Raw genomic sequence first — 13,517 nt, 5'->3', positions numbered from 1 at the left:
CGACCTAAGCACTAAAGTAGGTCAACCTATTTGCTGAAAACTTCCCAAATTATGTGTTTTCTCTGCTCCAACATACCAGCAACTATATATATTGTCCAAGGTTCATTATTGCTTCACAACACCAAAGACTGAAAGATACACAAAGGCTTCTCATCTTCGTTCTTCGTCATCTCCAACACAATTACACATAATCATTCTTGCGTTGAGGGTTAGTGATCGAGTTCGATAACATCCATGGAACGGAATTGAAGATTCCTAGTGGGTGAAGATTTGTGGGGTTTTTGGTGAATAAAATCCGAGGGTTTTGTCCTCCAAGATAGGTGTTTCTTGGGGGTTTTTATCAAGAGGTTTCATCGAGGATCCATCTGAGTGTGAAGATTCAAGAACAAGGGTTCAAGGCAATTCAAGACACTGCAGAAAAGGGATCAAGTGAAGCTCTTGGATCACCTTGATCTGACTCAAGATTAAGGGGGAAGAAGATTCAAAGGATCGACATAATTGGTTTATGGTTTATCGCTTTGTTATCTTCTTTGTATAAACTGCTTTCAACATTAATGAAAGATTTCCCAATTTCGGTTTGGAATTGGGGGCAGACGTAGTCGTAGCGAGGACGATCGACGAACTGCCTAAACAAATATCGTGTTCTTGTCGCCTTTACCTTTTCATTTACGTTCTGTTCATATTTGGTTATAATAGCAAATTGATCAACGATTCAAGTGTTAAGATTGTGAATTAAGAACTTATATAAACATCACAATCCATCACACATTGAATCACCATCAATTTGATCATTATCACCAAGTGTTTGTGTTTTTGCTTCTCTCACTATTACTGCATTGCAAACGTCGTTCATCATATAAGAAGTTAATTGATTTTCAATAGAGCGACGTATTGATTCTATAGTGTATTCTCTTATCGTTTATCTCAAGCTGGTTAGTGGTTTTAACACATATACAATCGTTTCAATAGTGGTTCGGAATAGACGCGAGTCGATTCAGAATTACTTCCGCTTAAAGTTCAATTAATTCCGCAAAACTGTGAAAGATCTATTCACCCCCCCTCTAGATCCTAAGGCCAGCGTCTAACAAAGAATCCATTACATATTCAAAACTTTCATATGCATTTGAAAACCAAACCAAACAATATTTTTATCACTTCATTATTATTTTACATTAATCCTAAGGCTTATATCTTATTCTCTTCAAAGCCTCTTCATTCATCTTCATTTTGACCTCCTTGTATCAATTGAATTAAATGCATCATATAACCATTGTCATCCAAGTGTTGAATAAATGTGTTATACAAGTTGCTATGTGCTAAACCTGCACCATTAGACAAAACAGAAAAGAAAAGCTGCATTAAATAACATTGCACTAATCGACACCATCCCCATATCACACATACATAAGCATTCACCCAATATATGTCCATGTACCAAAGGTCTACACCATACAATCATCAGCCATGGTCCATGTTACTGTCACTCATGCATTCCTGAACAACCTACACAATCCAAAACAGAGGAACATATCAAAGAGCATTAATAAAAGAGGACCACGTAAATCAGTTCAGCAGTCCTTTCTACCATAATTATTCAAGTCACCCTAACATGTATCTTGCATAAAGACATTCATTGCAAACTCCAAGTTTAAATTAACCATTTTCCTAACAGATTCACTATTTTCCTTTATCATTTGAACTGACCTGCACAATTCAAATCACGACTTTGCTGCAAATTAAAAGGACCCGCAGCTCACACTCTGCACAAAAAAAAAAACGGTTTGACGAACCGAATGAATCCCAAAGATCAATTTAACAGGTATATTCAGCAAATAAAAAAGGAGTTGAACCATACCATTCCAAAAGAAAAAGCCAAGGAAAACAGTTCCAAGAACATACACAGCCATACATATATCCCTTCATTCAGCATCCCATTGGATTCAAAACCCAAGCAATACATATCATATTCAGAGCCAAAATTCCACAATCAGAAGGCTATTCAAATACGGTTCAAGCAATCAATCATTGGGACTAAAAAAAAGAGAGCAGATACAAAAGGAGCAGTTATACTGCATCAGTGCATATTCAACTGGCAAAATGAGGCAGAAAATTCAATACAAAAACCAACTGCTAGAGCATATTCTAACCAACCTAACTAACTGTCATAACAGTTTGTAACTAACTTCCAGCTCATCAAAAACAGAAACAACAGAATTTCCCAACTGATTCTAACTTCCACAACTGTCCAATCCTCACCCTTAATCTCATAACTAACTTCCTCTAATCCAATGGCTCAGAATCTTAAACTCCTCTCTAACTAACTCTTTCTCCCTCTCAATCTCTATATATTCAAACCTCATCACCTTCATTCAAGGTTGACCACCCCCTCCACCATTTTTGTATACACACGCACCATTCATCTTTCATCCATTTCATCACTCTCTCTCAAATTCTCTCTCTCAATCTTCACCATTGCCTTCATCTCCCTAACCTAACTAAAGCTCAGGAATTCATAACTGTCAGAGCTTCATCAATGGAAGCTCTGAACGGTTGAGCTAAACCTTCAATCCTCAACTCTCCGCTATCTTCATCCTTCAACCCTCTAGCAACAACTTCAACACGTCTTAATCTTTCAATCTCAAGCTCGCAGAACATCAACAACCACCTCGCAAATCCATTCAGAATTTCAGAAAAAAAGTCGCAAAATTCAAAAAGAAGAAGAGAAGGAAAGAACGAGAAGTAGAAGTACGCAATCGAGAAATTACCTGAAGATCGTGTTTATTTCGCCAAGTAACTGGAGCCGCCTCTCTGGTATTCTCTTTTTCTCAAGCGCATTCTTCATACCAGGTAAACCATTCGAACTTCATCTTTATGCCACTTTTTGCTACTTTTCTTTATGCCACGATACAGAACGAGCATTACTATTCATAACCCTATGGTCTCGATCTCGGATTCCTCACCATTAACATTCAATTAAGTTTTTAGTTAAACCTAGGTTTTTCTATTTGCTTAGATTTAGAGGAATGGAGAAAGAATCGGACAAATTTAAGGGTGGATTGTTGATCAGAGTGAGAAGGAGAGCGGGGATCGAGGTCTTATTGGGTGAAACCTCAAGCTCCGCCGCCTCCGGTACGGCGGAAGCGATTTCCGGCGACTGTTTTGAGTGAGAGATACGAATAGAGAATGTTTAGTCTGAGAATGTGAAACGGCGCAAACAAACCCTATTCCCCTTTCAATTTTTCCTTTTTAATTAATCTTTAATTTTCTTTTAACTTATTTTTTGGATGATTAAAAAAAATGAGATAAAACAAATTGGATCATAAAATCTGAACAAAACGATTCTTGGGCCTCGCTATTCACCCCATGTGGCCCATGCCAATCCTGAAACTCAGCAACAAAGACAATCCATTCTGGGCCTGTTCGCTATCTACACACCTCCTGAGGGCCCATGTTCTTTTTTATGAATAAAAAAACTGACAATAATTTCTGCCGGGCCTAACTCCCACGGGCCCTGCGCCCATTGCTATTCACCATAATAAAATCAACATACACCCCATGACTCTATTCAAAATTGCTAGAATTTTAGGTCTTTTTACTTAGAATTTTTCACACTTTCTTTTAGGCAATAAGATGACTATTTTTCCCTTATTTTTTAGACTTTTAGCACAAGTTTTGACATATAAAAATAATCATAAAAAATATTAGTTTTAGGCTATTTGTTTTTAGTCTCTTTACTTGATTTGAAATTCAATTTCTCCCATAAAAATCAATAAAAAATAGTAGTATTTTTAATTCATTTTTGGTACTATATTTTGACTTGTTACTTCATGCTTGTGTGTAATTTTGTACCATTGTGTCATTCTCAAATTATTGCTTCTAATATGACTTTATTTCCATGTTTCCTTTTTAATCCTAACCTTAGGTAGAAACCATGATAACATTAGGATCTAGAAATTCCCATGATAACATTAGGCTAGTTAATTCATATTAGGCTAGTTTCTCATTTCTTTTCCTTTTCAACTTTAAAACACTTAACAAATACTTGACTTAATTTCCCTTAAAAAATACCAAGAAAACACTTAAAAAATGACTAATAAATGCTTGACTAATGAAAAAGGGAATGGAAACTCTCGTCCCTCTTGTTTAAGGGGATCACTTGAGTGGAAATTCCCAATCTTAAAAAGCACCAACAAGAGTAATTCGAGTATCCCTTGTTTAAGGGGTACACCCAAAACGCTCGACAAATCTCTCTCTTCTTTATCTCGCCTCCGAGGCATTCTTTCACTTAATCGGACACGTTATTTCCGCTCCATTCCCAGCTTAAGACTCCAGAGGTCGAGCAGCGGAGTGCGAATGTAACTGTTCAACTAAAAAACACAAACAAACAAAAACTAAAGAGCCGAACTACGGCGCTCTGATTCCTGAAAAGGATACGTAGGCATTAGGTCGCGGGGCCTAAGCGAGCACAACTATTTATAAACCTTATTTTCCCCGTGTTTCTTTTCTTTCCTTTGCATGCATTCCCTCAGTAATTAAGCTTTAGATTTATGCACCCTTTAGATAGCAACAAACATAGGTGGATACCATCGAGTACGATGGGCGTGAGGGGTGCTAGTACCTTCCCCTCGCGTAACCGACTCCCGTACCCTATCTCTGGTCGAAAGGCCTCGTTCTTATTCATATTAGGTTTTCTGATATTCCTTTCCCTCTTTGGGATAAATATATTAGTGGCGACTCTGTTCACATTTCGCGAGCGTGCGACAGCTGGCGACTCTGCTGGGGATGTTGATAGACCTGTGCTGGTCCATTCTTAGCGAGTCGATCCTAGCCTTTGTTTGTTTCTTTTATTGGGTGTTTATTTATTTGTTTATGTGTTTACATTTTGTATATATGTTTGTATATCATGTCTATTTCCTGTTTGCATATCATGTTTACTTTCCGCATGCATCTGGACTATATTATGGGTCCCCGTGGGGCCACATATTTTTCCTGATTTGTTTTGCAGGTGGGGGGTTTTTTTGAGGTAAAAGGCCCACTTCCCAGGCCAGTGACACATAGGATTAGTGTGGATGCTCATGTCAACTCCCGTAGCGTTTGATACGATCGAGCTTGACATGGGGTACCACAACCAGGCGAGGTTCTTTCATGGAACATTGTGTCTGGCACGTTTGTGCCTCAAACATATTGTACCCCATGGGAATCGTTAACCCTGGTGACCATTAGGAACCACTTGTCCGTGTCTAGACTACATACCCGTGAGATTAGGATGGGACAGGAAACTTGACCTTCATCATACACGGATTTCTGCTATTTAATAAAAGGCGTCGAACCTTTGATCCTGGGACATTTGACTTATACAAAAGTTCTACATCAGTTACATATCAGAATCAACGTCGAACCTCTGAATCTGGAGGATTCGAACTTATTTGACTTATGCACAAGCTATTTATCCAGAAAGCAACGTCGAACCTCTGAATCTGGAGGATTCGACCATATCTTATTGACCATGAGAAGCTGTTATCCAAGAGGCCTTGATCCTTGATCCTGATTTATGATACATTTGCATCTTCATTAACATTTTTGCATTCATGCATGTGCATCCATGGTTACCAAGACTCTTACCACTCTTCCTCTCCATCAGATCAGTCAAGACGATTCCTCCACACCGATATCTGACAAGAGCTCACAGAAGAAGAATCATGGAGAACTATGAACAAGATCAAGCTGCTATTCGAGAGGAGATGGACCAAATGAAAGGCAAGGTTGGTGCTATTTTAGAAGCCCTCCAAGCTTTGAGAAATGAAAGGATTCCAGTTGCACAAGAGATTCCTGCTGGTGCTAATCAAGCTGCTGCTAGTCAACCTGATGTCATTCCACCTTCTACTAATCCACCTGAGTTCCAATCAAGGACTAATGCTACTCTTGGGATGCCATTTAGCTTCATGACTGCTGATACTCTTGGAGCTTCAAACCAAGGAGGACCCATGCCCTTAACTTCTGGAGTGCCAACTATGACTGGGCCTGTTTTCCCATTTCCTGCTCCACCTCCTCATACAGAGATTCCTTATCCTGCTTTCTGTGGTCCTCAATTTGCCAATCCAGAAATGCATCCAATACCAACTACTGAAAGAGCTCAACCCGTTGAGAGATCTGCTGAGAAGTACCAAATCCTTGAGGAAAGGATTCAAGCCATTGAAGGTTTTAGTGCCTATGGAATGGACGCTGAAGAGATGTGCTTAGTTCCTAATCTGGTTATTCCTCCCAAGTTCAAGACTCCCGACTTTCAGAAGTACAAGGGTTTGAGCTGTCCAAAGAGCCATATCATCATGTATTGTCGTAAGATGGCTTCTCACATTCACAATGACTCATTGCTCATCCATTGCTTTCAAGATAGCTTGTCTGGGGCATCTTTGAACTGGTATATGAATCTGGAGCGTAATAGGATCCGATCTTGGAAGGACTTGTCAGATGCCTTTCTCAAACAATATCAATACAACATTAACATGGCACCGACTAGGTTGCAACTACATAATCAATTGCAAAGGACCAATGAGACATTCAAAGAATATGCCCAAAGGTGGAGAGAAATGGCTGCTCAGGTTAATCCACCACTTTCTGAATCCGAACTGGTTGATATGTTCATGAATACTCTTCAAGGACACTATTATGAAAGAATGGTGGGTAGTGTTTCTTCTGGTTTCTCCGATCTAGTCAGGATTGGTGAGAGAATTGAGAATGGCTTGAAAATTGGTAAGATCCAGAATCCCGCCAATGCTGCTGCTAATCAATATGGGTACAAGAAGCCTCAAGGTAATTTCATCAAGAAGAAAGAAGGCGAGACTAGTGTTGTTTCTGCTCAAGATCAAGCTCCCTGCTATCAAGTGACCGCCACCGCTCCTCAAGCTTATGTGGCACCTGTTGGTCAACAACCTTGGGTCCCTTATCAACAACAAGGTTTCCAACAACAAGGTTATCAACAAAGACAAGGTCAACAGAGGCAGAATAGGCCAAAAAGGGTGTATGATCGTGTACCAATGTCTTATAGCCAACTTCTTGCTCGCTTGCTCGACCTCAAACTGGTTCAATTAGTGGAAGCTAGGCCTCCTCCTGATCCTCTCCCTCCAAATTACAAAATTAGTGCCAAGTGTGAATTCCACTCAGGAGGATCCGATCACACTACTGAAGAGTACAGAGTTCTAAAAGACAAGGTTCAGGATTTGCTTGACGCAAAAGAGATTGAGTTTGCACCTGCGGCACCTAATGTGATTAATAATCCCATGCCACCTCACAATGGAGCTTCCACCAGTGGACCATGAAGACTTTATGTTTGTCAGAGAATATTTCATTTGCATTAGAATAAGGCCAAGCTGTCCATTGTATAGATTTCTTTAGTATTTTCAATTGTATTACTTTTGTTGTTATCAAGTACTTCTCATTGTAAGAAACTCATTCTGTTTGAATAAATAAAAATAATGCAATATACATGTTTTTCTCAAATCATTTCATCTTTGTCATTATGTTCATTGATATTCAACTCATTTGTCTTAAGCAACTAAAAAAAGGAGAATGATGAAAATCAAAAAACACATGAACTACTAATTGTATGCTTTTGGAACAAAAATCCTGCTGACGATGTACAGGCATTGTTTCAATTCCCAAACATTGGAGTTATAAGGGAGTGAAACCCTCGTCAACCCCTTTGAGCCTAAGGAGTAGTAGTTTCTTTTCAAATATACAAAACCCTCAATCTTAACCAGGGGCAGGGTAGTCTTCAGTTAATGCGACCGAGCACTCAACTTTCAGGTATTCCATCAGAGGATCAATCATATATCATTTCTCACAACAAAGAAGAAGAGCACAATCCACAATGGACGTCTCTCATCTACTGAGAAGAAGGCAGTCACAACCTTTTCATCAAGTCAATCACAAAAGTCATACAACTTGTTCCCGAATGAGACAAAAAGAAAAGAATGAAAGAAAGTTATGAATCATGATCAAAAAAAGAAAGAGACAATAGCCCGCTAAGTCAAAGAAAAAGTCAAAAGAAAGAAAAGCTTTGAAGCAAATGACTTAGGCAAAAATTAGGGCATATCCCGCTGGACAATGAAAACAAAAATAAAAAGAAACTTTTTGTCCAGGCAAAAGTTAGGGAAAGCAAAAGAAAAGAACAAGAACAAAAATCCTCCAAGGGACAAGTTGTTGTTACCAACAACAAGAGCACTAAAGGGTGGATGCCGCCTCCATCAAAGTCATAAAGGATCTTCATCCATCACAATGCTTCCTGAAGGGCGAATACTCGTGTCGAACTAGCTGAACGTAGGACTGGAGAACATCATGAAGAAGGGGTGGGTTAAGTAGAACTTGAGCCTTTATCCTTTGTTTCTCAAATCGTGAACCCGACCACGTTACAACCCTCGAAAGTCCTAATTGAAGCAGGGTTCGTTCTGAAAGCATACAAACTTTAAAATCATGTTAAACTGACTCCTATTGTTGCTGTGTCATTTGTGTTAGTATTAGTACAACATTTTGAAAAACAAAACTTCTCCTTTGAGATTAACATGTGCATTGCATTCTCATTATCTCTTTCAAAACAGAATTGTCTCTAATTTGAAAGCAAGTACTTGATACCAAGGAAAGTTCAACATTGAAATTCCATCGAGTAATCTTACAAGGGCAAAGGTTGAGCACCCATTGAGCAAACTATCTGAAGAATCCATTCGATGGAAGAGTTCCTTTCAATCTGGGGCATTCATTCCTTGATCTACACTGGGGCAGACCATTACAAATCTCCATGATTCAAGCATATCAGAGTTCTTTCTCAAGAGAGCCTACAAGCTGGGGCAAGCTAGTAACAATTCACTTCTTCATCTTCAAACAAGTGTCAGATATCAAGATAGGTGTCAAGGAGTCACACCTCACCTTCATCAATACTTTCACAAGCTGTGACCTTTCCGCAAAGGCATTCTCCATCCATCCCTTGTACCTTGGAAACCATCATTCCATTCATGATCATACATTCATCATATATATCATTGCATTCTCATTGGCATATCTCCCTCAATGATCCAATCATCAATAAAGCAGGGGCATCCACCCCACCTTGATCCTCAAACAGAGTTTCAGAACTCTGCCTAATCTATTCCCCACAGAAGCAGAAACCATAATCAATCAGTACACTGCATATAGAATCTATAGCATTGCATCTCTAGAAGTGCACAAATAAATCAAACATTGCATATGAAGCATAAGCCAAGTTACTCATCGGATGAGGTCCCAACAAAGCATTCAATTGATATTCCACTGGATCACGCAGAGTTACCATTGTGGTGTCATCTCCCATAGTCAATCATGTTCATCTTTCTTCAACCCAGAGATGATGTTCTTGTGTTCAACCCAGAGTTGATTTTCCTTTCACCTTTTAACCCCGAGTTAATTATCTTCTCCCACTCAACCCAGAGTTGAAGGTCATCCTTTATTGATTTCTTTTCTCCCTCTCAGCCTAGAGTTGAAGGTTATCTTTTGTCCTTTCCCACTCAACCCAGAGTTGGCGGTTATCTTTTCTCTTTCCCACTCAACCCAGAGTTGACGGCCATTTCTAGTTAATTTCTTTTTTCCACTCAACCCAGAGTTGACGGTTATCTTTTGTCTCTTCCCACTCAACCCAGAGTTGACGGTTATTTCTTATTGATGTCTTTTCCCACTCAACCCAGAGTTGACGGTTATCTTTTGTCTCTTCCCACTCAACCCAGAGTTGACGGTTATCTTTTGTCTTTTCTCACTCAACCCCGAGTTGACGGTTATCTTCTCTCATTTCCCACTCAACCCAGAGTTGACGGTTATCTCTTGTCTTTCCCACTCAACCCAGAGTTGACGGTTATTTCTAATTGTTCATCTTTCCTCTTTCAACCCATAGTTATTATCCAATCCCTTATCCAACCCAGAGTTAACTTCCCTTCATTCTTCGACCCAGAGTCGACCAAGTTTTCTTCTTCAACCCAGAGTTGAGTTCTATTTCATTTCTAACCCAGAGTTAATCTGTTCAATCCAGAGTTGATACAATCTTCCTCAGTGGATTTGACACCATTTCTTCCCCAGAGGATCTTATCTCTCATCAGGCAAATTTTCAGGTTCTTCTGGTATTTAATCTTCTTCTACCTTAAATGCTCAAAAGGCTAGCGCCAATCTCACTTTCAGGTTTAAGATGATTAAATAGGGGCAGCTGTTGCACCCCAGAATTTGCCCATCTATTTTATTTCTAACTGGCTTATGCTTCCCAATTCATCTGCTTATCATGCATGGGTTAAACTCCTAAATTTCATTCGGTCATACTAGGTCATTTTATTTCATTTGCATATGTCTCTATACAACTATTCATTCACATCTTATACATCATGGGGTCATTGGTTTAAAGGTTCTGCAACGAAGTATCCAAATGGTTAATAGGATTGGGCCAGATGATTATTTGGAATCAAGGTCTATTTCCCAAGTTGGTGGTCATAATATCTATTCATAGGAATTGAGGTTTGCTCATGGTGTGCCTTAAGATCCTCTTGAATTACAATTATTAATTCTATCGTGGATCACATATCTTCCTTCTATTGCAAGCCATTGGATTATATTGGTGTTTCTATTACAAGCTATAAAGTTGATTGCTTGGGGAGATTAAAAGTGCAGGTGTGGATTGATTCCCGATTCGACATGGCTCATTCATATAAGTTTGGATCCACTCTTTGCTTTTGATGGAACATTGAATCCCGAAGAGAAAGATCTAAATGTTGAAAAAGGGCATTGGAGAGTATTTTTAAGTGTTTTGGTCTTCATTATATCATGTTCATCTAAAGTTTGGAAAAGGAGACCCAAATTTCAAATTTCAACAATGGATTTATATCATGATGTAGAAGGGCAACAGTACAAAGAATTCAAACTCAAGAATCCATTACATATTCAAAACTTTCATATGCATTTGAAAACCAAACCAAACAATATTTTTATCACTTCATTATTATTTTACATTAATCCTAAGGCTTATATCTTATTCTCTTCAAAGCCTCTTCATTCATCTTCATTTTGACCTCCTTGTATCAATTGAATTAAATGCATCATATAACCATTGTCATCCAAGTGTTGAATAAATGTGTTATACAAGTTGCTATGTGCTAAACCTGCACCATTAGACAAAACAGAAAAGAAAAGCTGCATTAAATAACATTGCACTAATCGACACCATCCCCATATCACACATACATAAGCATTCACCCAATATATGTCCATGTACCAAAGGTCTACACCATACAATCATCAGCCATGGTCCATGTTACTGTCACTCATGCATTCCTGAACAACCTGCACAATCCAAAACAGAGGAACATATCAAAGAGCATTAATAAAAGAGGACCACGTAAATCAGTTCAGCAGTCCTTTCTACCATAATTATTCAAGTCACCCTAACATGTATCTTGCATAAAGACATTCATTGCAAACTCCAAGTTTAAATTAACCATTTTCCTAACAGATTCACTATTTTCCTTTATCATTTGAACTGACCTGCACAATTCAAATCACGACTTTGCTGCAAATTAAAAGGACCCGCAGCTCACACTCTGCACAAAAAAAAAACGGTTTGACGAACCGAATGAATCCCAAAGATCAATTTAACAGGTATATTCAGCAAATAAAAAAGGAGTTGAACCATACCATTCCAAAAGAAAAAGCCAAGGAAAACAGTTCCAAGAACATACACAGCCATACATATATCCCTTCATTCAGCATCCCATTGGATTCAAAACCCAAGCAATACATATCATATTCAGAGCCAAAATTCCACAATCAGAAGGCTATTCAAATACGGTTCAAGCAATCAATCATTGGGACTAAAAAAAAGAGAGCAGATACAAAAGGAGCAGTTATACTGCATCAGTGCATATTCAACTGGCAAAATGAGGCAGAAAATTCAATACAAAAACCAACTGCTAGAGCATATTCTAACCAACCTAACTAACTGTCATAACAGTTTGTAACTAACTTCCAGCTCATCAAAAACAGAAATAACAGAATTTCCCAACTGATTCTAACTTCCACAACTGTCCAATCCTCACCCTTAATCTCATAACTAACTTCCTCTAATCCAATGGCTCAGAATCTCAAACTCCTCTCTAACTAACTCTTTCTCCCTCTCAATCTCTATATATTCAAACCTCATCACCTTCATTCAAGGTTGACCACCCCCTCCACCATTTTTGTATACACACGCACCATTCATCTTTCATCCATTTCATCACTCTCTCTCAAATTCTCTCTCTCAATCTTCACCATTGCCTTCATCTCCCTAACCTAACTAAAGCTCAGGAATTCATAACTGTCAGAGCTTCATCAATGGAAGCTCTGAATGGTTGAGCTAAACCTTCAATCCTCAACTCTCCGCTATCTTCATCCTTCAACCCTCAAGCAACAACTTCAACACGCCTTAATCTTTCAATCTCAAGCTCGCAGAACATCAACAACCACCTCGCAAATCCATTCAGAATTTCAGAAAAAAAGTCGCAAAATTCAAAAAGAAGAAGAGAAGGAAAGAACGAGAAGTAGAAGTACGCAATCGAGAAATTACCTGAAGATCGTGTTTATTTCGCCAAGTAACTGGAGCCGCCTCTCTGGTATTCTCTTTTTCTCAAGCGCATTCTTCATACCAGGTAAACCATTCGAACTTCATCTTTATGCCACTTTTTGCTACTTTTCTTTATGCCACGATACAGAACGAGCATTCCTATTCATAACCCTATGGTCTCGATCTCGGATTCCTCACCATTAACATTCAATTAAGTTTTTAGTTAAACCTAGGATTTTCTATTTGCTTAGATTTAGAGGAATGGAGAAAGAATCGGACAAATTTAAGGGTGGATTGTTGATCAGAGTGAGAAGGAGAGCGGGGATCGAGGTCTTATTGGGTGAAACCTCAAGCTCCGCCGCCTCCGGTACGGCGGAAGCGATTTCCGGCGACTGTTTTGAGTGAGAGATACGAATAGAGAATGTTTAGTCTGAGAATGTGAAACGGCGCAAACAAACCCTATTCCCCTTTCAATTTTTCCTTTTTAATTAATCTTTAATTTTCTTTTAACTTATTTTTTGGATGATTAAAAAAAATGAGATAAAACAAATTGGATCATAAAATCTGAACAAAACGATTCTTGGGCCTCGCTATTCACCCCATGTGGCCCATGCCAATCCTGAAACTCAGCAACAAAGACAATCCATTCTGGGCCTGTTCGCTATCTACACACCTCCTGAGGGCCCATGTTCTTTTTTATGAATAAAAAAACTGACAATAATTTCTGCCGGGCCTAACTCCCACGGGCCCTGCGCCCATTGCTATTCACCATAATAAAATCAACATACACCCCCTGACTCTATTCAAAATTGCTAGAATTTTAGGTCTTTTTACTTAGAATTTTTCACACTTTCTTTTAGGCAATAAGATGACTATTTTTCCCTTATTTTTTAGACTTTTAGCACAAGTTTTGACA

At 38.8% G+C, this 13,517-nt stretch overlaps 2 long non-coding RNA genes across 6 annotated transcripts; both read right to left on the bottom strand.

Annotated features, from left to right (window-relative positions):
* Nucleotides 1–1,103: 1,103 nt before the first annotated feature.
* LOC131606802 (uncharacterized) lies at nt 1,104–3,236 on the bottom strand. Of its 3 annotated transcripts, none has more exons than XR_009285048.1 (4): nt 2,766–3,236; nt 1,856–1,995; nt 1,705–1,760; nt 1,104–1,503 (listed from the first exon to the last, which is right to left on the bottom strand). It is a non-coding gene; the product is annotated as an uncharacterized LOC131606802 (long non-coding RNA). The 3 variants fall into 3 exon arrangements; XR_009285049.1 differs by having other exon boundaries at nt 1,856–1,917; XR_009285047.1 differs by having other exon boundaries at nt 1,856–3,236.
* A 7,645-nt stretch (nt 3,237–10,881) lies between these two features.
* Nucleotides 10,882–13,075, bottom strand: LOC131606800 (uncharacterized). Of its 3 annotated transcripts, none has more exons than XR_009285045.1 (4): nt 12,605–13,075; nt 11,695–11,870; nt 11,545–11,600; nt 10,882–11,343 (listed from the first exon to the last, which is right to left on the bottom strand). It is a non-coding gene; the product is annotated as an uncharacterized LOC131606800 (long non-coding RNA). The 3 variants fall into 3 exon arrangements; XR_009285044.1 differs by having other exon boundaries at nt 11,695–11,834; XR_009285046.1 differs by having other exon boundaries at nt 11,695–11,756.
* Nucleotides 13,076–13,517: the final 442 nt, after the last annotated feature.

This window comes from Vicia villosa, linkage group LG5 (assembly GCF_029867415.1).
Source record: "Vicia villosa cultivar HV-30 ecotype Madison, WI linkage group LG5, Vvil1.0, whole genome shotgun sequence".
Lineage (NCBI taxonomy): Eukaryota > Viridiplantae > Streptophyta > Magnoliopsida > Fabales > Fabaceae > Vicia > Vicia villosa.
The sequence above is the reverse complement of the archived record's forward strand: the minus strand, read 5'-3'. Positions and strand labels throughout refer to the sequence as shown.